Consider the following 22,929-nt stretch of genomic DNA (forward strand, 5'->3'; position numbering starts at 1 on the left):
AGGACCGTGGGGCGTCCCACCGGCCTCAGGGGACAGGGAGGGTCAGTGGCAGGCCCCGACTGGACCCCCGACGGCCCCCTCGGCAGCTGAAGAATCTAGTGCCGGGGGGATCCCTGGGTGGCTCAGCGGTTCGCCGCCCCCTTCGGCCCAGGGCGTGATCCTGGAGACCCGGGATCGAGTCCCGCGTCGGGCTCCCTGCATGGAGCCTGCTTCTCCCTCTGCCTGTGTCTCTGCCTCTCTCTCTCCCTGTTTCTCTCATGAATAAATGAATAAAATCTTTTTTAAAAAAAAGAATCTAGTGCCGCGTCTGTGGTCAGAGCCCATTGGAAATGGAGGGTGTCTCCCCTCCCTGAGCGGCCGCGGGAGGGAGGCTCCACGTGCCCCCCCTTCTGCGTCCTCCACGTCCTCCACGCGTGACAGCCTTTCTTCCCACCGTCCGAGGACCTCTGTCTCTCCGCGGGAGGGGGACGGCAGTTCCTCACAGCCCACGCTGGGCTTCGGAGCGCCGCTCGGCCAAGGCGGCCAGGCCCACGGCAGCCCTGGCCTCGCCACCCCCGGGGCCGCTGGCCCTCGTGGCACCGCCCTTCACACGCCGCTCATCTGGCTCCGTCCCCTGGGCCCCGGCTCACTCCTGGCTCCGCGGCCTCGTCAGCGGAGCCCCAGGGTCGGCTGTGCCGTGGGAGCCTCCCTCTGGATGGGGGTCCCCGGCCTGCTCTGGGCTCGGGCTCTCCCGCCCCACCGGCTGGATCCGGCCCAAGACCCCACCAGGCCTGCTCCCCATCACCTCACTGTTCCGAGCTCACGTGTGCTCACGCGTGAGCATGTGCATCTGCGTGTGCGGAGGGTCAGCTGGCCGCCCACTCCCAGGACAGGGAGACCTCCAAAGTCAGGGCTGAGTCCTCCCACTTTACCCCACGCACAGCTGCCCACACTGTCAGCCTCGTTTGCTGTCTTATTCCCGAGGCGGGTGGGAATGAACACGGGGTGAGGAGGCCTCATGAGGTCTCGGGTAGCGGCGGTGAGTGGTCTGTGTCCCCACATGTCCAGGCAGCTGTGGCTATGGGGGCCCCTGGGGGCAGGGCCAGCAGTGCTGGGCAGGGAGGCTCAGTGCTCCCAGGCACAAGGACAAGCATCTCACACACACCTTGCACAATATGCATGCAAGTCACACCCGCTTGTCGCACATATACACACATCCTCCATGCATACTCGCCAGACGCACAAACACACCGCGTGCAGAGACATAGACTCACACACATGCTCACACGCATCTTGCTGTGGCACAATTCACTATGGGCACGCACACATGCACTCAGGCACACACACAACACCCGTGTGCTCCCCGGGGCTCGCACCTCCTTGCCTTTGCCCCCCACCATTCAGGGCCCCCAGAGCACGGAGCCTTCTCCCCTGCTCAGTCCGCTCGTCAGCTGGTGCTGACTCTGCAGCCCCTCCCCTGCACAGTCCATCCGCAGCCCCAGGCCCGGCTCTGCTCTAGGCTGCGCCCCTGCCCACGCTGAGTCCCCGTCTAGAGGCCGGCGGACCACAGAGGACAGGGCAGAGCGTGGGAGGGCCAGGGTGCAGAGGAGGGCGGGACAGTCCTCCCCGTTTGCTGATGGGGCACTGAGGGCCCGGTAGGGCAGATGGGCTTTTTTGTCTACCCTCATCCCATATCAACCTTCTAACACCTAAAGGGAAAGCCCAGGACCCCAAATCCAGCAGCACGAGGCCCATCACCCCCTCCAGGGAGATACAACAGGATACAGCCGCATCTGATCTGGGCCCTGGTGGATGGAGAGGATCGGAAAAAGTGGTGATGGAGGGGCGGGTCCTCCAGGAGGAGAAGCAGCTTGAGAGACACCAGGAGGCTCCGGGACAGCACAGGTGCAAATGGCATCAGCAGTCCCTGCGGTTGTAGGGCAGAAGGGGTCAGACAAGCCGACCGGGGTCCGAGCTGCAGGGACCAGTAGCTGGGCTGAAACCCCCTACAGGAGAGAGTCCAGCCGAGAGCCTGCGCCCTTCAAGGCCTCAGAGAGCCAAGGCAGGAGGAGCCCGTGCAGGGCAGGGGGTGGCCCCAGGTTGGGCTGTTCCTGCAGGCCCAGGGACTGCCGCTGTCCAGAGCTGCCCCCCCGGGTGGGATGGGCAATGCAGACAGCTCACCCGAGGTGAGAGGGAGGCCTCAGAGTCACCACACGCTTCTACTCAAGGACGCTTTGCACCCAGTGCGACTTTATTATCTGAGGACTGGTCACTTTCCCCATGAGCTACTGTGACCTAGGAGGGTCCCGAGAACGAGCACCAGGGAAGCAGGTGGGTGCTCTCTCTGGCTCGGCCACAGACCCGGTGAGAAGCCAGGGTGAGGGCAGGTGGGGCTCTCACTGCCTGAGATCTCTGATGGGCCTGGGGGTCAAGGCCGGACCATTCCAAGGAAGAGTCTGCTCCTGGGGACCCAAGTTCCCACATGCGTTAGGTTTGCCGTGTTGCTTCTCTGTTCTTATCACTGATGTTTGCGGCAGGTAAGCACCTGATAGTGCCCGGTCTGTGGGTTCTGCAGCTGAAGTGCTCCAAGCACAGCGTCTCACCCCAAGATGACCTGAGATGTCGGCACATTTCTGTTGCTACCCAACACATACGCACGCGCGCGTGCACGCAGGCACACAGACGTACGCTGGGGCAAGCCGGGGCCGATGCCCTGCTTCCCGTCTGTCACCACTGCCTGGGCCCCAGGAGAGCGGAAAGGCCCGGTGGGCCGCAGCCCCGGAGAAGGCCGGGAGCCTGGCAGGTGCCGAGAGCAGGGCAAGGCCTGGGTGTGCTGTCGGGGGGTCAGTGGCCACCGGCCTCACGTGACCTCATGCCCCCTGGGCCTCGGCTGCTGAGGGTCCCCGATTCCTGGGGAGGGAGCTCCCGGCTCTAAGAGCAGCCGCGCTCCGGCAGGCGGTACCGGGAGGGCCCAGGCCACGCGGGCAGGAAATGGAGCAGGGCGGCCCTCCGTCTTCTTTCAGGAAGCCACCCCCGCCCGGCTCCGCGACAGCCACTTAATTTAACCGCTGCTGTCACGACACCTTTGCAGGCCTGCCCGCCTGGGACCATGAGGTCTACGGCCCAGGGAGACCCAGCGTCAGAGCACAGAGCCCTGCTGGGGTTGGGGGGCTGCAGCAGAGGGCAGGCCCTCATCCTTTCCCTGCATCCCCCCTGCCCCAAGCCTGTGCCACCGCCTGCCCCGCAGTGCACGCAGAGCCTTCCTGCACCTGCTCTGAGCACCCGGGTGCCCAGGTGCACCCTCTGCCCTCCCCAGAGCCCCTCCTGCACCTGCTCTGAGCACCCAGGTGCCCAGGGCACGCCCACCGCCCTCCCCGGAGCCCTCCTGCACCTGCTCTGAGCATATGGGTGCCAGGGCACACCTACTCCCTCCCCGGAGCCCTCCTGCACCTGCTCTGAGCATATGGGTGCCAGGGCACACCTACTCCCTCCCCGGAGCCCTCCTGCCCCCACAGCTTGGGGCGCCGTCCTCAGGTGGGCAGCCCGCTCACGAGGCCGCAGGGCCCAGAGCTCCTTCCCTCCACGCGGCCCGGCCCGGCACTGCCTCCCGCGGCGTCCGAACCAACGTCCCCGGGTCCGGGTTGCAGGTGGCCTCCGTGCCCCGCGGCTCTACGCCGGCTTCTGAAGGAACGATGATGTGTCCTGTCCGGGTGCCCACGCCGAGCGCCGCTGCCCCCAAGACCACACGGGCTCCCGACCCCGCCTCCCGTGGAGCCGCGGGACGGCTGCCAATGTCCCTAAGCCTGACTCCAAGCCCCAGGGGTAGCGGATCCTTCAGGCCGGGGTCGGGCCTGGCCTGGGCTGTGGCGGAACAGGAAAGGCTGAGCGCAGACCTCAGCTCTGCTAGCTCCTCCGTGCGAGTGTGTGCAGGGCGCTCAGCCTCTCCCTCGTGGATGGTGACCCGCCCGGAGGGCCCGGGGGTGGGGGGACAGCTGGGCGCCCAGCCGGGGTGGCACATCACGGGCGCCCAGGGAAGCTCACCTCCTCTCGCAGCCTCATGGAGCTGCCGGGTGGGCCGCCTCAGCCGAGGGCCACCAGGACCCCTCGTCCCGCTTCCCTGCACCCAGGCCGGCGAGGCGGGCACTGCCCCTAGCACCTAGGGGCGGCCCTCCTGGCTTGCGTGGCAGGAACTGGGTGGGGCGGGGCTGGGAGGCCCCCAGGAAGCCCAGCCTCCCTGGCCTCTGTCCACCTTCCCCCCATCCCAGTGGCTGGGCCAACCCAGCCTGGCCTAGATGAGTGGGCTGGCCCCAAAGAGGCCCTTGATGTTGCCAAGGCACCTGTCCAGCTGCCCCCAGCCCCAGCCCCAGCCCCAGCCCCAGCCATCACGACTTGATCAAGAACCTGAGTGCACGGGCGCTGCAGAGGCCTTCCAGCCGGGTCCCTAGCGCATAGATGGAGAGGTTGAGGCTCAGAGCAATCGTCCTCAGGCCCAACCCCTCCGGAGGCTGGATCCCACGGGGCCCCACCAGAGGCAAGCCCTCTGTGCGTGAGGATGCAGGCTCCCTCTTGGCAGCTTCTCCCCCTTCCAGCCCCGAGCAGGCTGCTGAGGGCGCCAGAGGGAGGAGTGGACAGGCTTGCCGGGAGGGTGGGGGGGGGGAGCCTCAGCAAAGACTTCGGGATGCCCGTAGGGCCTTCTGCAGTAGGGGATGACTCCACAAGGCCTGGCCCCCAGCCGCCACTGCTTCGGGAGTCAGGGAAGGAGGGGTGACCCCTGCCCCTCCAATAGATTCCTCTTTGATCATGTTTTTGTGACCTTTGTAAAAGGCAATTTAAATTCTTATGGTCCTCTGAGTAGCGGAGGAATCAATTAGAGACCAGAGTAGCTAATTGTGCTGGGGAGGTGAGCCCAGGGCAGGAAGTACAGGGAGGTGCAGGCACCCCACGCCCCCAGCACCTGCCTGAGGCCTCCATCTCTCTTCCTCAGTCTCGGGGTGCAGGTCGTCGGGTCGGGCCTTAGAGAGCTGAGAGGGCGTCGCCCAACCCTACAGATTCCTGCCCTCCTGGGCTTCCAGGCCCCCCCAATGGCCCACGCCCGGAGGGCTCCCTATCTAGGATGCTGTAACCCCACCCCGGCAGCACCGTCTCCCAGCCCCCGCAGAGCCCCCCACTGGCAGTGGCCTCTGCTATGAGCCCTGCCCCTCCTGGGCTTATGGGATGGGATCCAGAACGGGCCCCCTCGCCCAGCACAGCCACACGGCCCACCGGGGCACGTGCCCTCCTCAGAGCTCTCCGGGCAGCGTGGTGCTTGCAGGTGGGCCTGGGGACAGGGAACGGTCCTGTGCTCTTGTACCAGAGCTTCAAGCGTAGAATGAGCATGGGGTGGGGCTCACCCACGGCCAGGCCTCTCTCGGGCCTCTCAGCCAGGCAGTGCCCGGGTCCCCGGGTCCCCTGGGGCTCAGTCACACTTCCACTCGCGCCCCTTCCTTGCACGAAAAGGGGTCCGGCTTCTCTGGTCCCACACTTTCTGAGCCTGAGACTTACCTATAAGATGGTCACATCACGGTTAACTTGTTACAAATCCTCTTGTGAGAATGAAGTGATATAATGTATGTAAAGCTCCTAGAGCAGGTGCTGGTAAACAGCAGGTGCTCCACAAATGCCATTTGTTACAAATGTTCACCAACCTCCCCCAACGAATTCATCCGGACCACTTTCCCCATACAGAGCCCACACAGCTCGTGTTAGGAGGGGCCCTCCACGGGCAGTGAGCCCCCGAGAGCAGGATTGTCAGCAGTGCCCAGTGCAGAACAGGCATCAGTTGCCATCGAGCTGTGCTGGTCCCTCGGGGTTTGAATACGGGCCTCCCCGGGGTGTTACCATCTCACAGTGCGGCCAAGTACGCACCCGTGGGCAGAGTGATAGCAGCACCTAACCCGAATACAGCACGTGCACGCGCCAGGCACCAGGCACGTAATAGAAATGAACTCGTAAATAAATAAATAAATAAATAAATAAATAAATAAATAAATAAATAAATAAATGAATGAATAAATAAATAAATAAAATTTAAAAAAAGAAATGAATTCGTGCTAATCCTTAGAACAACCTCCGGGGTAAATCCTCCTATTACTCCAATTTTTTTTTTTTTTTTTTAGGATTTTATTTAAAAATTCATGAGAGACACAGAGAGAGAGAAGCAGAGACACAGGCAGAGGGAGAAGCAGGCTCCATGTAGGGACTCAATCCCCACGCCCTCCAAGGTAGATGCTCAACCGCTGAGCCACCCAGGCATCCCCTATCACTCCGTTTTTTAAAAAGATTTTATTTATTCACTTGAAAGAGAGAGCACATGGGGGGGGGGGGTCTGCTTCTCATGCAGGGGAAGCAGACACACACACACACCCCACTGTGGATCAGGGAGGCTGACTCGGGGCCGATCCCAGGACCCCAGGATCATGACTGGCAGACTGAAGGCAGACGCCTGACCAATGAGCACCCAGACACCCCTCCTATCACTCCATTTCACAGATGAGGAGACTGAGGCACAGAGAGGTGAAGTCACTTACCCATGACCACACGCTGGACGGTCAGCCCCAGGACCTGCATACCTGACAGTCTGGCTCCAGGATCTGAACCCTTTTGTCCTCATGCTGGGCTCATCGAGGGAACATAATGTTCCGCCTATGCCCAGTGGGCCAAGTCGAACTGAGCCAATCACAGGACACAGTGAGGCAGGGAATGGCATCATGGCAAGGACAGTCAATGGCTCCACTCAAAGGCCTCTCTGTCCTAAGGACTCAGGGAGCCCAGAGGCACCCAGAGGGTTTCACAGGCCTGTGAGAGCCCTGCTGCCACGGTGATGACTGCAAGGACCTTGCCACTGGCGCCTTTAGAGCAGCTTCAAGTCTTTCGCCTTTTGCAACCAGGCCACCAAAAATTTTAGTGTTTACACCTAAGCCATCAGCCCCTCAAAAGCTGATATTCCCTGCACACTGGTGGGGTTTATCTTGACTTCACTGCTATAGGCCTGGCCTCCTTGGTGCTACTGAGTCCCTCTCCGTCAGCCCCCATGCTGGGGGAGCACGAGGGGAAGGGGAGCAAAGAGAGGCCAGTAAAATACGGTCCCTCAGACTGGCCAGGCTCACGGCTCCATGTGTGACTGGGCTGAGGGCTCAGTGTGGGAGCAGGGCCGGGGCTCAGTGTGTGACTAGGCTCAGGGTTCAGTACATGACCCGGATCAGGACTTAGTGTGTGACCAGGGTCAGGGCTCAGTATGTGACCAGGGTCAGAGCTCAGTGTGTGACCAGGTCGGGGCTCAGTGTGTATCCAAGGTCGGGGCTCAGTGTGTGTCCAGGGTCGGGGCTCAGTGTGTGTCCAGGGTCGGGGCTCAGTGTGTATCCAGGGTCGGGGCTCAGTGTGTGACCGGGTCGGGGCTCAGTGTGTGACCAGGGTCAGGGCTCAGAGTGTGAACTGGGTCAGGATTCAATGTGTGACCAGGGTGGGGCTCAGTGTGTGTCTAGGGTCAGGACTCAGTGACCGGTGTCAAGGCTGAGTACAGGACCAGGCTCAGGTTTGAGTACAAGGCCAGGCTCAGGGCTCAGCATGTGACCAGGGTCAGGGTTCAGTATGTGACCAGGGTCAGAGCCCACTCAGTATGTGACTAAGGTCAAGTCTCAGAGCGTGACCTGGGTTAGGACTCGATGTGTGACCAGGGTTAGGGCTCAGTACATGACCAGGGTCAGGACTCACTCAGTGTGTGTCCAGGATCAGGGTTCAGTATGTGACCCGTGTCAGGGCTGAATACAGGACCAGGCTCAGGGTTGAGTACAAGGCCAGGCTCTGGGCTCAGTGTGTGACCAGGCTCTGGGCTCAGTGGGTTGGGGCTCAGTGTCTGATCAAGCCTCTGACCAGGGTCGTGACTCAGTCCACGGCTGGAGACAGGTTCAGTCAGGAGTGTCACCCTTCACTTCGACATTTCTCTCCCCACTGGATAAGGCGGGCCCCGTGGCTTGGCTCCTAGATTTCACCGGGCACATGGGGTATGAATGCTGGCCTCTAAGGCCTCCAGGGGTTGACGGCAGGGCCTGTCTTCCTCCCACAACCCCCCGAGGGTCCCGTGTGTCCCCGGGCACCGTGACATGGGCCGCAGTCTCTGCGGTGCTCCCCGTCCTGCCCACAACCTGTGCCCTGGGCAGCAGGACCATAAGGTGCCTGTAGGATCTGGATGAGTCACCCGCCTTCCCCGAGGCTCCCTTTCTTCTTCCTCACGTCCCTGTGGACCCTCAGACTCAACCCTGGACACAGCCCCCCGGGAAGCCTGCTTCTCCCCACAGTACCAGCATTATGCAAAGGTGCCCGGTGGCCAGCGTGAACGGCCGCGACCCTGGGGCCCCCACAACATCCTCAGGCCTCCCTCTCCTCTGGACGGCCTCCCCCAGGCCTCCGCCACGGTCCTGAACCTCTTCTTGCTCCGACTTCAGCAGCTACCTCATGTTCTCCCATCAACACCGGCGCCCTCTCCCCCCATCCTCCAAAGTATCCCGAAGGCAGGCTTTCTGCAGTGTAGACGGGACTGTATGCGTCCCCGGCTGGGCCTCCCTGGAGCTCAGGGCTGACTTGGGGGATGTCCACTTCAGCAGTAGGAGAAAGCTGGGCTCCCCCGGAGACGCCAAGGGAGAAGAAGGGGACGAAGAGATACCGCAGGCCGTGCCCGGGCGGGGGGGGGGGGGGGGGGAGGAGGGGTAGCCTGGAGGGAGGGGAAACCCGGGCCAGGGCCTCAGGGGCCGGGGCCAAGGGAAGGAAGGGGGCGTCAGGGCCGGTCCAGCGCCACAGGGGACCGTCGGGACGGCGCTCCCTGGGCTCGGCGACTCAGAGGATGCTGATGGCTCAGGAGAACCATTTTACTGGGGAGAAATCAATACCGGGGACAGAGAGGGGAGTCAGAAGTGAGAGAATAGAGCCGCGAGTGTAGACAACTGTTCTAGAAGATGGACTGGGGACGGACGAGGGGCCAAGGTCAAGGGAAGCTTCCGTCTTGAATAAGAGGGAGCGCAGCCGCCCTTAGCCCGCGGACCTCGGCCTCCCCACCCCCCCAGCTCTCTGGCAGCGCCCACGTCCCCGTGCCCTTGAAGCCTCGTACTGGGGGCCGCGGGAGGGACAGACGGGCAAGTCCGGAGAGAGGCCTAGGCCCAGAGAGGCAGGCCCGCTCGAGGTCATCCGTGTGTCAGTGACGGTCCCTGGCAGGGGTCCTGGTCTCCGGCCCCCGCACCCCGCTTGTTCTGACCTTCACCCAGGCTGGCGGCCTTGGCCCGAAGGAGAGAAGGGGCAGGAGGGGCTGGAGGTGCGGGTGGCTCCGTGGCTCCGTGGCTCCGTGGCTCCGGGGGGAAAGACACTCGGCCAGCCGTCACGGGCGGCGCTGGGCACCCGGGGGCACCCGGGGCATCCGGACCTGCCCAGTGCCCTGCCGGCCTCCCCGAGCCCCGGGGCTGCAGTGGCCCCCGGGCCGGGGCGACCACGGTGCCAGGCGCCCGCTCGCCCGCCGTCCGCGCCGAGGCCCGGCTTGAGGCCTGAGACCCGAGGCCGATCTCCGGTCGGAGGAGGAGACGCTGCAGCGGTTCCAGGCCCTGGTTAAGGCCGCGGGGGGGGGGGGGGGGGGGGGGGGGGCACCGAAATCAGTTCCAAGATCAATACTGCTATTCATTTAGAAGTGTAACGAGGTTAGAGAGGTGAGCAGAGGAAATAATTAACTCATTTGCAGCCCTTTAAAACAGAAACAGTCATTTTAATCTCCAGGGTAATTAGCTATGCTCCGTCCATCAATTACGGCCACGGCCATTATTTTAGGTATTGATCATCAGGAGGTGGGGGTGGAGGTACCTCCCGGCCGGTCCTGCCCCCGGGTCGGGGTGACCCAGCTCCCAGGGCGGTGCAGGCCAGGGCTGAGCGTGGCCGGCAGGCGGGCGCCCCCGGCGGGGCAGGTGGGCAGGTGGGGGAGGTGGGGCAGCTGGGCAGGTAGGCAGGTGGGCAGGTGGGGCTGGCAGGGGAGGTGGGGCAGCTGGGCAGGTAAGCAGGTGGGGCAGATGGGGCAGGTGGGCAGGTGGGCAGGTGGGGCTGGCAGGGGAGGTGGGGCAGGTAGGCAGGTGGGCAGGTGGGGCAGGTGGGCAGGTGGGGCTGGCAGGTGAGGCAGGGGAGGAAGAGCAGGTGGGGCAGGTGGGCAGGTGGGGCAGGTGGGGCTGGCAGGGGAGACGGGGAGGTGGGGCAGGCAGGGGAGGTGGGGGAGGCAGAGCAGGTGGGGCAGGTGGCAGGTGGGGCAGGTGGGGCAGGCGGGGGAGGCTCCCTCCCTGGGTGGCTGGGCCCTGGAGGCCCAGGTTCGGGTCCAGGTGCTGCCCCCCACTTGCTGCCTGACCCGAACAAGTCCCTCCCGCGTCAGAGTCCTGTCTGTCCTAGGGCGGCGGCTGCTGGTGGAAGGAGCCAGAAGCTCGCAGGTTCTAAGTGCCCGGGGGGCCTCTGGCCACTGGAGGGCAGCAGAGCCCCAGGGACCCCGAGTCCGAGGTTGGGCCATCCAGATGGGGCGGCTGAGCTGGAGCCGTTCCCTGGGCAGCCTGGGTTCCCGTTGTTCCTGGTGGAACCCTCTGGAACCCTCTGGAACCTTCCAGTCTGGCCATCTCCAGGGCTCACAGCCCCCGCAAGAGACATCCCAGTGATTATTCTCCTCCTTTGGCAGGTGAGGAGCCGAGTCTCAGGCAGGGTCGCCGTGGGTGCTCCTAAGGCTCAATCCTGAAGCCCGGGGTGCGGGGGGGGGGGGGGGGGGGGGGGGGGGGGCAAGATGATGCCCAAAGACACTCGCCTGCTTCCTACAGCCCCACTTAGTCACCTCACCCACCGAAACAGCCCTCAAAGTCCACTGTCGCGGATGGGGAAACCGAGGCCCGGAGAGGCAGCGGCGCCCAGGATCCCCCTCGGCCTCTGCGAGCGAGCGAGGCCCAGACGGCCGCCCTGAGGGGCGTCGCAGGTGCGTGCCGTGGGCGGCCACCCCGTGGGGCCAGCAGCCGTCAGACGGGCGTGGGGCCAGGGGGCACTGGGCGGGAGGCGGGACCCGGGAGTGCCCTGGGGGTGCCCAGCCCGGAGCCCCTCCTAGGACCCGCTCCCCTCTCAGGGCCCAGCTGAGAGAGGTGCAGCCTCTGGGCGGGGGGTGGGGCGGGGGGTTGCTAAAGGCTCGGGGAGAAGCAGGTGGGGACGAGGAGGACCGTGGGAGGGGTGGGGCTGAGCCCCTGCTGACCTCCTGGAGCTTGCCAGGGTCAGGCAGCGGGGCCCTCACTGCCCAGCATCAGCCACACCCCTCCGCCCCCGGCACTGGAAAGGCCTCTCCTTGCATGCCTCCAGCTCCGGGAAGCTCACCACACCCAGTAGCTCTGATGGGGGGAACTTCCCTGGGTGCCCTGAGAGCCCTGCCTGAGAGGCTTCCCGGGACACCCCCGTCCCTAGGGCAGGACTGACCGTGATCATCAACAGCCCAGCAACCCAGAAGGGCCGAGGGGCTTGGCTGGGCCCCAGCTGGCACAGATTAGCTGGGGGACTTCCAACTCCTGGCAAGGTCTCCGCAGGTGAGGGAAGGGCGTGGGGAGGGAGGAAGGAAGGAATGAGGAAGCAGAGGAGGAGGAGGAAAGGGAGGGGGGAGGGAGGAGGACCAGGATGTCCCGGAGCTCCGTTGCTAAGGGCAACAGCAATGCATTGGGAGAAGGAGCCAGATGCGGAGGCGGGTGGCAGGAAGGGGGAGCTGGGGTCCAGGAGGGTTTGGGGGCAGGGCTTGCCCGGCAGCAAGCACCCCACGGGGCCCTGGTGGCAGCTCCCCACGGCCACGCCTGCTCTGGGCTACGACGAGGGCAAGCAGTGGTGAGGCTGGTGCCCGAGCAGGGCTGGGAGCGCACAATCCATCGCTGGCAGCCTTGCCCGGACCCCCTGGGCACGCCGGGCGCCAGCCGGCCCTCTCCTGCTCCCGCCTCTCTGAAGGGAGCAACATGCAGTTGCAGCAAAAATTCAAGGTGAAGGTTCTAGACCCGGGAGGCTTGGGAGACTCCCAGCTCCCCTGGGCTTCATTTTCTGGGTCTTTAAAATGAGGCAGGGAATCCCCAGGTGGCTCAGCGGTTTAGCACCTGCCTTTGGCCAAGGAGACCCGGGATCGAGACCCGGAATCGAGTCCCGCATCGGGATCCCAGCAGGGAGCCTGCTTCTCCCTCTGCCTGTGTCTCTGCCTCTCTCTCTCATGTCTCTCATGAATAAATAAGTAAAATATTTTAAAAAAAGATAGTATTATAAGAAATATAAGAGGGGAAAAATTGATAAAAGTCGCGTCTTACCTTGCATTTACTGGGCACCAGGGAGGAGTCCGTACTCCCATTTTCCAGATGAACAAACTGAGGCCCAGGGACAGCTGGTTAGTGAAAGCACCGGGAACTAAACATAAATCTGTAAGATTCCAAAGCTCTCAACCCCTCTTGGTGTTCCTCCCGCCAGGATCTCCCTGCTATTGCCCTTGAGGAACCCTCCTGTGCCAGGATTATGTCCCAGGCTCTCAGCTCTGCTCCAAACAACCCGCCTTCCCCACTTTCAGAGCAGAGCCCCTGCTCAGCCCACCAACCTCCTCTGCCTAACCTGCATGCAGGGTCACGCTCACCCCTCCCCAGGGCATTCGGGGTCCTATGACATGGCCAGTCCCTCCCTCTCCCTGTCCCTGCCACACGCCCGCAGCCTGACCTGTTTGCTTCCTGCCTCTTCTGGATAGCCCTATTATTGCTTAAAACCACCCCAAAATGTAGTGGCATCAGACACTGACCATTTTATTATGCTCCTGGGCTCCGTAGTTCCGGCATTTGTGCAGGTGCAGGGGGGACAGCTTGTAGCTGCTCTGTGCTGTGTGGGGCCTCAGTGGTGCAGGTGAGTTTACACTGGGGTCTGGAGTCACAGGGGGCTCGTGCACTGGCATGTCTGACCATCAATGGTGACGGTGAGCTGGGGGGGGGCTGTTGACAGGAGCACTTACATGCGCCCATTTACATGGCCTGGGTTTCCTCATGGCATGGAGGCCTCCACCCACAGAGGACTTCTGGCTTGGTAGCTAAGAGCGCCAGGAATGAGGTCCCAGCAGACGAGTGGAAGCCACATTGCGATTCTGCGACCCAACCTCAGAGGTCCCAGGGTGTCAGTTCTGCTGTCGTCTATCGGGCAAGGAGGTGGCGAGGCTGCTCAGGCTTCAGAGGAGGAACAGAGACCCAGGAGTCCAGCAGCAGGCAAGGGGACCCTGGAGGGGTGACACTGTGTCTCTCATAAATAATAAATAAATAAATAAATAAATAAATAAATAAATAAATAAATAAATAAATAAAATCTTTAATAAAATAATTTTAAAAAGGTACTTTTGGGAGAAAACCACATTAAAAAAACAAAAAAGGACAGGACGGCAACGACACATGTGCCTCCCAGAGGACATCTGGTCCCCCTCGCTCTTCTCTGGCGCTCTGGCTCCTTCTCCGTGGCCTCTAACTCACCCGAGCTTCCCAGGGCTCTAATATTTCCCTGCTGAGGCCCCTCCTGGAAGAGTCCTTGCGGGACTCTTACCTCGCCTTGCACAGGACCACCCCATGGTGTTTTTCCAGCTCTACCTTTCCCCGAAGGACCAGGTGCCCCGGCCTACCCGCCAGGTACAGGGGTTTCCAGCACGGAAACCTCAGCACGGCCCAAAGTCTCCCAGGTTCCTTCTCTTCTCCAGAAAGGGCAGCCCCAGCCCACCTGTCACTCAAGCCAGAAGGCCTTCCCCTGGTCGCCCCAGGGATCCGACTGCGGGTCCCCTCCTCCCGGCGTCTGCCCTCATCCAGATGCTGGCAACTGCGTGCGGCTTCCTGCCTCCGGGCTCCCCACCCCAGCCCATTCCGCACGCGAGCTCCTCCAACCCGGAAAGCCGGAAAGCCGAGCTGGTTGCTCCCTGCTTCCAAGGCTTCCCAAAACTTTGGGCCAGAGCCCTAGCTCCCTGCCAACACATGCAGGCCCCGGAGCTCCTCCCGCCTCTCCAGCCTCAGGGCCGTCCCCTCCTCCTCACCGAGGCGCTCAGGGCCCCTAGACACCCTGCATCTTGCTTCAGGCCTGTGCACAGGCCGCTCCCAGGCCCGGAACAGCGCTCATCCTCCCCGTGCTGTCCCACCGCCCGTCCTGTGAGGATGCAGATGTCCTGTCTCCGCATTCCCCAGTCTGGCGGCCACCTGACATGTGGCCAGGGCTACTGAGGAGGCGTTTTAAAACTTGACTTACTTTAAAATTAATTAAAAAAATTTTTTTGAATTAAAAATAAATAAATAAATAAATAAATTTAAATATAAGTATCCTTGTGGGCCACATGGATAGTGCGGCTGCAAGATGCCATCCCCCCCAGCAAGCCCCCCGCTGGCTGCCCAGCTCTCGTGCTCCCAGAGGGCTCCGTTCTCTGCCTCCACCGGCCCGAGAGTCCCGGGGTGGCTGCCTCTTATCTGCCACACGTATTCCCCCTCCCGGCCCTTAGTATGCCCTCGTAACTGTGCAGGGTGAATGGACTGTCTGGATGCAGATCTGGGCACGGAGCGAACCTTAGAGAAGGCCCCAGTCCAGACCGACCGCGTCCCCCCTGACCTTGGGGGACCTGGCCGGCACCCGCCCAGCTGGGGACAGGCCCCTCGCACACAGATGCTGGTGCCCTTGGCTGGGGAGGAAATGTGCCTCTGAATCGGCCTTTGTGAAAATCAAACCCGGTTTTCATTCTTATTTCTAGGATGATTCATCTGCATTGCAGATGACTCTTCCGGGGGTTTAAAAAGAAAAGCGTCCAGTCTTCCAGGGGGCCACCTGCACTCTCGGCTCTGTGCTCCATCAACAAGCCCTTGCAGGCACAAGGGGAAGTTGCCATTTAAATGATCCTTCGCCTCCTGAGTCCAGGATTCATTTCTAGGTTTATGAGGCTCTTGTTAAAGTTTTGATATTATTGGGATTTCTACCGACGGGCCCGAGGCTTTTGTTTCTTCCCCACCTGTGCCTGCCTCCCAGCCCTCCCTCTAGAACAGGCCATGGCCCCTCTGGCTGGGACGGGCTGAGGGGAGGAAGCAGGCCCTGGGGGGGCGGGGTCCCCCAGGAGCTCCCGCAGAGTGCTAGCGTCCTCCGTTCCCCCTGCGGTTCCCTGCAGTCTCCTGAAAAAGCAGAGCTTCAGAAATCCGGCCTGACAGTGCTGGGGGCCCAGCCACCCCCATCCTCCGCTCAGGGACAGGAGTGAGGTCAGCGAAGGCAGGGGAGGGCTGTCCCCCTCCTCCTGGGCTGCCCACTGGGCTCCTGCCTCCCTGCCCTGGGCACGGGCTGCTGCCCAACCGCCCGCCTCTGGCCCCATTAAGGACCTACATTTAAGCGGTAGTGGGAGCCGGGCCCCCTTCACCTGCGGGGGACCAGTTCTCCGACGGGGAGCGCGGTCATCGCCTCCCGGGAGCAGGGCCTCTGCTACTGCCATCGTGTCCCCAGTCTCCTAGGCGGCACCGGCACCGCGTGTCAGGATCTCACAACCAAGGGCAGCCTGGGGGCTCCACCGTGGAGCATCTGTCTTGGGCCCAGGGCGTGATTCCGGGGTCCCGGGATCGAGTCCCACATCGGGCTCCCTGCATGGAGCCTGCTTCTCCCTCTGCCTGTGTCTCTGCCTCTCTCTGTGTCTCTCATGAATAAATAAATAAAATCTTAAAAAAAAAAAAAAAACAGATCTTGCAACCTGCCATGGGACCTCCACAGAGGAGTGAAAGGTAGCCACTAGGGCAGACAAGTACATGACTCAGTAGAACCTTCCAGAAGGGGCACCTGGCGCACTCAGGTCATGATCCCGGGGCCCTGGGATGGAGCCCAGCGTCAGGCTCCCTGCTCAGTGGGGATCCCGCTTCTCCCTGTCCTCCCCTTGCTTACACTCCTATCCTCTCTCTCTTTCATAAACAAATAAAATCTTAAAAAAATAAAAGAAAGAAAGAAAAAGAACCTTCCAGAAAACTGAAGGGCAGTGGGTAGGCTGAGAAGGCAGGGACCACCGCGAGCAGAGCCCTGGACCAGGAGGCCGGACAGCAGACTCCAGACTCCAGCCTGCCGATCGCTCCGTCTGTGGCCACTCTGGGCGCCACCGTGGAAAGGGGGGGAAGGGGGCCGGGCCGCCAGCGCTCCAAGCAGGGTGTGACGGGCGCCTGGGTCCCCCTCTCCCCGCGGCGGCCCTCGCACCCGTGAGGCAAGGCCTGTCGGTGAGGGCTCCTGCAGCCACGAGGAGAGCCTCCAGCCCCACGCGGCGCTTCCAGATTTGTCCCCACATTAGCCCTGTCTGCTTGGCCCTACACTGGGGCTCTTGGGAACTGAAATGAGAATCTAGTTGAAGCTGAGGAAAGTCCCAGAAGAAGGGCCAGCGTCTTTGTTTTAATAGTGAGAGTGTTGGGCAAAGCCCTGTCTGGCCCTACAGGCCTCAGGAATGACCTGCCAGCGCCCAGGCTCAGCCTGCCCCCTCCCCCTCCCCCTCCCTCCCTCCCCTCCCCCCCACACCACAGCGGCCACAGCACACGAGGGTTCCATGATAGACGATGTCCCAGGCTTGACGTTCCCCAACTGGTTGGCACTTAAAGGCTCTGGGACATCCTGAAAGAAAGACTCTGTTTAACCTGATATTTCTTTTTTTTTTTTTTTTACCTGATATTTCTAAGCTTTTTTGACCCTATTCTCTTTGAATAGTTAGGAATATACTTGCCTGGGGGTAACAGAGACTCTGTCCTAATGACCTAGACTAACCAGGGACTAACCAGGGTGTGTACTATTCTTCCCTAAGTGCAGGTCGGTGGCCTCTGGGGGGCGGGATGCCACCACCGTGTCCTCAGCATCCCGCTCCTTCTCTCTTCCGGTTCACCCTCAGCACCGCTCCCTCCCTGTAGGGTCACCTCATGGTCCCAGAAGGCTGCCGTGCTCCACTGTGTCTGCATTCCAGGCAGGAGGCGAGGTGGGGGCACGCGCACGCCCCCGGTCCCCGGTGCAGGACCTTCCCAGGGGCTGCACACACCAGTTCTCCTTGCCACTCCCGGCTGCACAGGGGGCTGGGGTACGTATGCACGCGGCCTCCTGGACGGACACACGGCCCCCAGGACAAGACGTGTTCTGCTGCAGCCTCGGTCACCGTGCATGTGTCGTGCCTCTGTGTCCTAGGCCCTGGGTGGAGGCGGGGGAGCTGGGCCCAGCCCTCCCTCCTGGCCGTGCGGCTTCGGATGAGCCCCCTGACCGCCCTCGGCCCGCGTTCTGTTCTTCCAAATAGAGGTTCTCACGAGGACCCGGCGACATGAAGCGCGTGCAGGCCCTTGGTGACCTCAGAGACGCTGCAGCAGGAGAGACACCGGTTTCACAAGACCTCTGAATGGCCTTGAAGCGGACAGGGCGACGCTTCCCTCCCTGCTTCCCGTAGAGGACGCCGAAGCTCAGATGCGGGTTGACCTCTAGTGACAGGATCTTGGCCTTGTCTCTGTTACTGCACCGGACGCCAGCCTGAGCCTCCGCCCTGACGGAGCTCACAGACTGGGACTTGATCCTCTCGTTAGTGTCGCTTCTGCTCTTAGACTGAACCTTAAAGCTGGTTGTGGACTGAGCCTTAATCCCCACCTAGGTCTAAGCCTTGATCTTGGCCTCTTAACCCTAATCGATGAGGGGCCCTCTTGAACCCCCCGGGAGACCCCAGGGATGTGCACTGGGCCCCGGGGCGGGGGCATGGATGATGGATGCCGATGACTCCCAGGCTCTAACATCCCTTCGGGCCGCGCTTCCCCCCGCCCCACCGCATCTGTCATGTTGGCTCATCCAGATCCTGCAAATTAGAGGAGAGAACAAACCAAGCCTGTGGTCCCCAGTGGGGAGAAGAGAACGGGTGTCCAGAGAAACAGGAGGAGCAAACAGCCTGCCTCCCCTCCCCCCAGTGCCGTCCCAGCCCGGACGCCGACGCCGCAGCTGTACTGGGGAAGGTATTGAAATTTAAATCAGAACCCGGCCTCGCCGCCCTGCCCGCCGCGCCGCGGCCGCCTGTAATCTGGGGCTGGCCATCTCCTCCGGGGGAGAACCACAGACCGACTCGGGGAAAGTGATAAATTTTCAATTTTATTTTAAAATATACCAGATGGGAGATTTTATTGGAGCCATAAATATGTCAAGAGCAATGTTGGTGTGTGATGGGCGATGCCCCCTCCTTGGGGCCTCTCTCCCTGTTTAGAAATTCCATCAGATTCTTAATAAGAGACTGCAGCAAAATAGTCTCTATATTAAAGCAATTGAATTTCCATTTGCCAGACATCTTGTGCTTGAAGCTTCCAGGTTCCAGGGGTGTGGGGTTGCTAAGCCGATTCTAAATGAACCTAAACTAATAACTGCACAGCACGCTGGGGGCTGTGAAAGAGCAGAAGGGGGGGGAGACGAGGGGAGGGGGAAGGCGAGGAGGACGCAGGACCACTGTCACCTCTCCTGCTCCAGCACCATCCTGGGATGAAAACCCCCAAATAACTGAAGAGCCAGCACCTTCCGTTCACAAAGGGGAAACCGAGGCGCAGGAAGAGAGGTGACGTTGCTGAACCCTGGCTCCCCTTCTCCTGCCATTGCTTTCTTTGCTGTCACAATTGCTCTGATATTATGCTGGCCTTTGTGGGGTGGAGGGGTAGGGGAGGGGTGGGGGGGTGGAGGGAACAGCTGCTGCCCCCTGAGGTTTGTTGACTGTAGGGCCATGAGGAAGGCTGGCCCTTGTCCCCAAGACTCTCCCTGGCACAGGGACTCACTTTTGGAAGACTGTGCTCCTGCCTGGGTATTGTCATCCGCTCTTGCCTGTGCCATCCCCCTCGTCCCCAGCGGTCCTCGCCTGTGTCAAGTTGTTCTTTGCTCCTGCAGACACCACAGCCTTTCACCAGCCTCGAGCATCGGCTCAGATCACAGACTCAAGGACATTAGAGGTCACATGGATCCAAAGGTTGAGGAACCTGAGGTCCAGAGAGGGCACAGGGAGTACAGTTCTTCTAGAACAGTCTAGGGTGATGCCTACCTACAGCCCATCTACTCACCCCAACTTGAGCCAGGTCTGGGGGGGAACAGCAATGCCCAGGTGGTGAGGGTTGGAGCTTCAGCAAGATGTCACCTTTGTTCAGGGCAAACCACTATGCTGAGCGTCTATTCTCAAAAATGGGCATACACTTCTGGGTACTGAAAACAAGCAAAAACGGGGCGTCTGAGTGGCTCAATCGGTTAAGGGTCTGCTTTCGGCGGCTCCGGTCATGATCCCAGGGCCCTGAGATAGAGCCGCACATCCAGCTGCGTGCTCAGCGGGGAGTCTACGTCTCCCTCTCCCTTTGCTCCTCTTCCTGCTCATACTCTTTATTTCTCAAATAAATAAAATCTTTTTTAAAATAATAAAAATTAAAAAAATAACAATAAAAATTAACAAAAATAATGGGTGTAATGTGCCTGAGTGGCTCAATTGGTTGAGCGTCCAATTCTTGATTTCAGGTCATAATCTCAGGGTTATGAGATTGAGCCCTGTGTCATTGGGCTCCGTGCCCAGCGGGGAGACTGCTTCAGATTTTCTATTTCTCTCTCTTTAAAAAAAAAAAAAATTTTTAAAAATAAATACAAAATAATGGGTATACTACTATTTATACCCCAAAGTATTTGAGAGGCTAAATGAGATAATCCATGACAATTGTTTAGCATAATGCTGTCTCCTAGTAAGTGCTCCCAAAATGTTAGCGATTATTATTCCTTTGTTATTATGATTATCATTACTGCTCTGGATGCTTCCTTTTTTTTTCTTTTAAAGATTTTACTTATTTATTCATGAGAGACACAGAGAGAGAGAGAGAGAGAGAGAGGCAGAGACACAGGCAGAGGGAGAAGCAGGCTCCATGCAGGGAGCCCGACGTGGGACTCGATCTCGGGACCCCAGGGTCATGCCCTGAGCCCAAGGCAGACGCTCAAGGCTGAGCCCTCCGGGTGCCCCTCTCTGGATGCTTCCAATGGTTCTGTATTCCCCGTGGATCTGCATCCTCCTGGTTGTCCGACGAGACTCTGTAGGTGGTAGCCCCTCAACGCCGAGTTAAATAGTTGAGGATGTTCCATCCATTGGGACAAGACGTGAGCTCTGGAGGCAGTCGGCAGGCTCACATCCACTGCTCTGGGTCTTGATTTCCTCCTCTGTGAAATGGGTGAGCTCTCCTTTCGCTGCCTTCCTTTCAAGGCTGTTGTAAGGATCAGAGCTAGAGGACGCTCCCTTATCCTACACTGAGCACAGCAAGGCTGCGGAGCACAGCGAGCAGAGGAAGAGTGGGGGTGACGAGGGGAGAAGGGTGATGGAGAGAGAGGAACCCATCGTGCAAACAATGGCATTGAATTTGTCATTGGAAGGTGGACCTTTACGGGTTAATCTGAAGATCCCACAAATGATAAAGTTGTAGGGTCGTCCCAGCCACGTGTGAGAGCCAGTGGGACCAGAGTGGGAGTGGGGACCTCTAGCGAAATCAGCTGTGGGGTGTGGCCTCTCATCTCCCCTGGGGAATCCCTCCTCTGACCCCCCCACCCCCCGCTTGGGATGGCTCCCAGGGAAGCCAGGACAGGTTGGGGTGAACCTCCCGTGGGGCCTTCACCGCCCAGAGGAGGCTGGCTGCAAGTCTCTGAGGGCTTGGAGGCTGCCAGGACCCACAAGAGCACTAAGAACCATGAGCAGACAGAAGGCTCCGGAGGCCCCTGACACTCTGGAAGGGGCAGCTGGGTGTGTCTGGAGTTTAATGAGGGGCCCGAAGCCGGGCCGCAGCGCCGTGCCCACTTCCCACGCCGCCCCTCACCACCCCCTTCCCACCATCCGACCTGTCTAACCCCCAGGTCCCAGATCCCAGCCCCAGGAAATGCGGGCCCAGGGAGGGAGAGGCCCTGTTGGGCCCAGAGGGCAGCTCAAGGTCGAAGGCCCGCGGTCCCTCGGGCCACCCTGCTCTCCCCACGGAGGAAGCTTCCCACGTCCGCCAACCGGGCGAGCCACGGCCTGGGGGAGGCTGCACCCCAGCTCCGGCAACGCCGCAGCAGAGCAAGAGGCCCGAGGCCCCGCGGGGAGCTCGGTCTGGGGTGGACTGTCCTCACCTGCTCGCTCACCCTGTGGCCCTGGAGAAGTGTCCCCATGTGCCTGAGCCCCCCCCCCCCCCCCCCGTTCTTTTATGTGTAGTTTGAGCGCGATGAGATGTGCTTCTCAGGGTTGCTGCGAGGACGTGGGGAGCGGCCCGGCCGGCACCCCAGGCTGTGGGGCTTCGGAGCCGGCATCGCTGGGTTCCCACCCGAGCCCTGCCACCTACCAGCTGGGTGGCCTTGGGTGAGTGCTTGACCTCTCTGTGCCTCCTTTCCCAGCGGCAAGATGGGATCAAGGACAGCCCTGCTTCACGGTCGCTGTGCAGATTGAAGGAGTCCTTTGCCGGAAGCATTTAGGCTTCGGCCTGCTGCGGGCGTTACCCCCCACCCGCCCCCCCAGGCCTCCCCGGGGGCGCTGCACCCCTGGCCGGCGCCTACCCCCCACCCTCCGCACCCTGGCTGTCTTGCCCCCCTCGCCGCCCTCCCTACGGCCGGGCACGCCTCGGGCCTGGGTCCCCAGGGTGACCTTGCAGCGCCGGTCCCCGGGCTCAGACTGGCCCAGCGGCCATCGATCGCGGAGCGGGGCGCAGTGAACCAGATGGCGCTCCTAACGGCTTCTTAATGGGATGGAGCTCGCTGAGCCTGCCGAGAGCTGGGGGGCTCTCAAGGTCGGCCAGCGTCAGCCTGACCTTGAAGCCCGCGTCCTGGGAGCCGCTGCCAGGAGCGCCCGCCCAGGGGTTCCCGGGCCACAGGCCTCGAGCTTCTCCGTTGTCAGCGGGGCCCCGGGGTCCGGGCTGCGGACAGGTGTCCGGACGAACAGTGACGAGGTGTGAAACGGGTGAGAGGGGCAGGTGGCCTGGCCCCGGAGCCCCGCCAGGACCCAGCGCCTCCAACCCCCCCCCCTGGCGTCCAGAGCTCCCCCGGAGCAGAGGCTGGGAAGAGAAACCACTCCCCGCTCCCCGTCCTCTCTGCTTCCCACGGATCAGCAGAAGTCGGCGACTCAGTCATCAGCTGGGGCCCAGAGCAGGGCCAGCCAGGCTGCAGCCCCCGCCCCCTAGGGAGGGCGACACTCCTCCAGGGGAGGCTCAGCACTGTCACCACAGCCCCTGGGGCCGGAGGCAGGCCCTTTCGAAGAGGCCGGACCGCAGCCTCCTCCCGGCGGGCCTCCCAGGTTGGTGGCGGGCCTCCGCTGCGCACCTCGCGGCCCACGCACGGCTGCTCCCACTGTGCTCTGGAAGGTGAGGACTGTCCTAAGTCCATTTTACAGACAAGGAAGCCAAGGCACGGGGAGCTGGGCCGGCCGGCAGGGGAGGCGGAGCTGAAGCCGAATGCAAGGGCCGGCCCCAGCCCCGGGCGCACTGTTCCCCCCCCCCCCCCCAGGTGCTGGAGCCCCCTCTGTGGGGCCAGGCTCCAGGCAAGCAGCTGGGCTCCGGCAGCCAGGCCTCCAAGGGGACCCAAGGGAGGACAGGAGCAGGGGAAGCTCCCGCCCAGCCCCCCGCCCAGAGCCCGGGCCACAGGCCAGAGCCCCGTGGGGACGGAGGCCCAGGCTCCTTCCAGATCAAGTCATGGGAAACCCGGGGCTTCCGGCATCCCTGGGCGCCCGCCCCTCCCAGGGAAGCCCAGGGGACCGGGCGTCGCATGGCAGGCTCTCGGGCTGGGAGCCAGGCCGCTTGGTTCAGTCCCCGCCTGCCGGGCCGGGGGGCCGGGGACCAGCTCCTGCCCCATCTGTGAGGGAGGACAAGGTCCCTCGGGCACCCGTGCTGGGGGCCTGGCCCGCTGGGCACTGCAAGGCGACCCAGG

At 61.8% G+C, this 22,929-nt stretch overlaps 2 long non-coding RNA genes across 3 annotated transcripts; both read right to left on the reverse strand.

Moving 5' to 3' along the window:
- Positions 1-10,419: 10,419 nt before the first annotated feature.
- On the reverse strand, positions 10,420-13,967 carry LOC119866844. Of its 2 annotated transcripts, none has more exons than XR_005381393.1 (4): positions 13,765-13,967; positions 12,812-13,276; positions 12,336-12,409; positions 10,420-10,755 (listed from the first exon to the last, which is right to left on the reverse strand). It is a non-coding gene; the product is annotated as an uncharacterized LOC119866844 (long non-coding RNA). The 2 variants fall into 2 exon arrangements; XR_005381394.1 differs by having other exon boundaries at positions 12,812-13,290.
- Positions 13,968-19,874: 5,907 nt separating this feature from the next.
- Positions 19,875-22,310, reverse strand: LOC106558051. Its single transcript, XR_005381395.1, has 3 exons — positions 21,656-22,310; positions 21,357-21,467; positions 19,875-20,255 (listed from the first exon to the last, which is right to left on the reverse strand). It is a non-coding gene; the product is annotated as an uncharacterized LOC106558051 (long non-coding RNA).
- Positions 22,311-22,929: the final 619 nt, after the last annotated feature.

The sequence above is a fragment of the Canis lupus genome, chromosome 30, assembly GCF_011100685.1.
Source record: "Canis lupus familiaris isolate Mischka breed German Shepherd chromosome 30, alternate assembly UU_Cfam_GSD_1.0, whole genome shotgun sequence".
In the NCBI taxonomy this organism is placed as follows: Eukaryota; Metazoa; Chordata; class Mammalia; order Carnivora; family Canidae; genus Canis; species Canis lupus.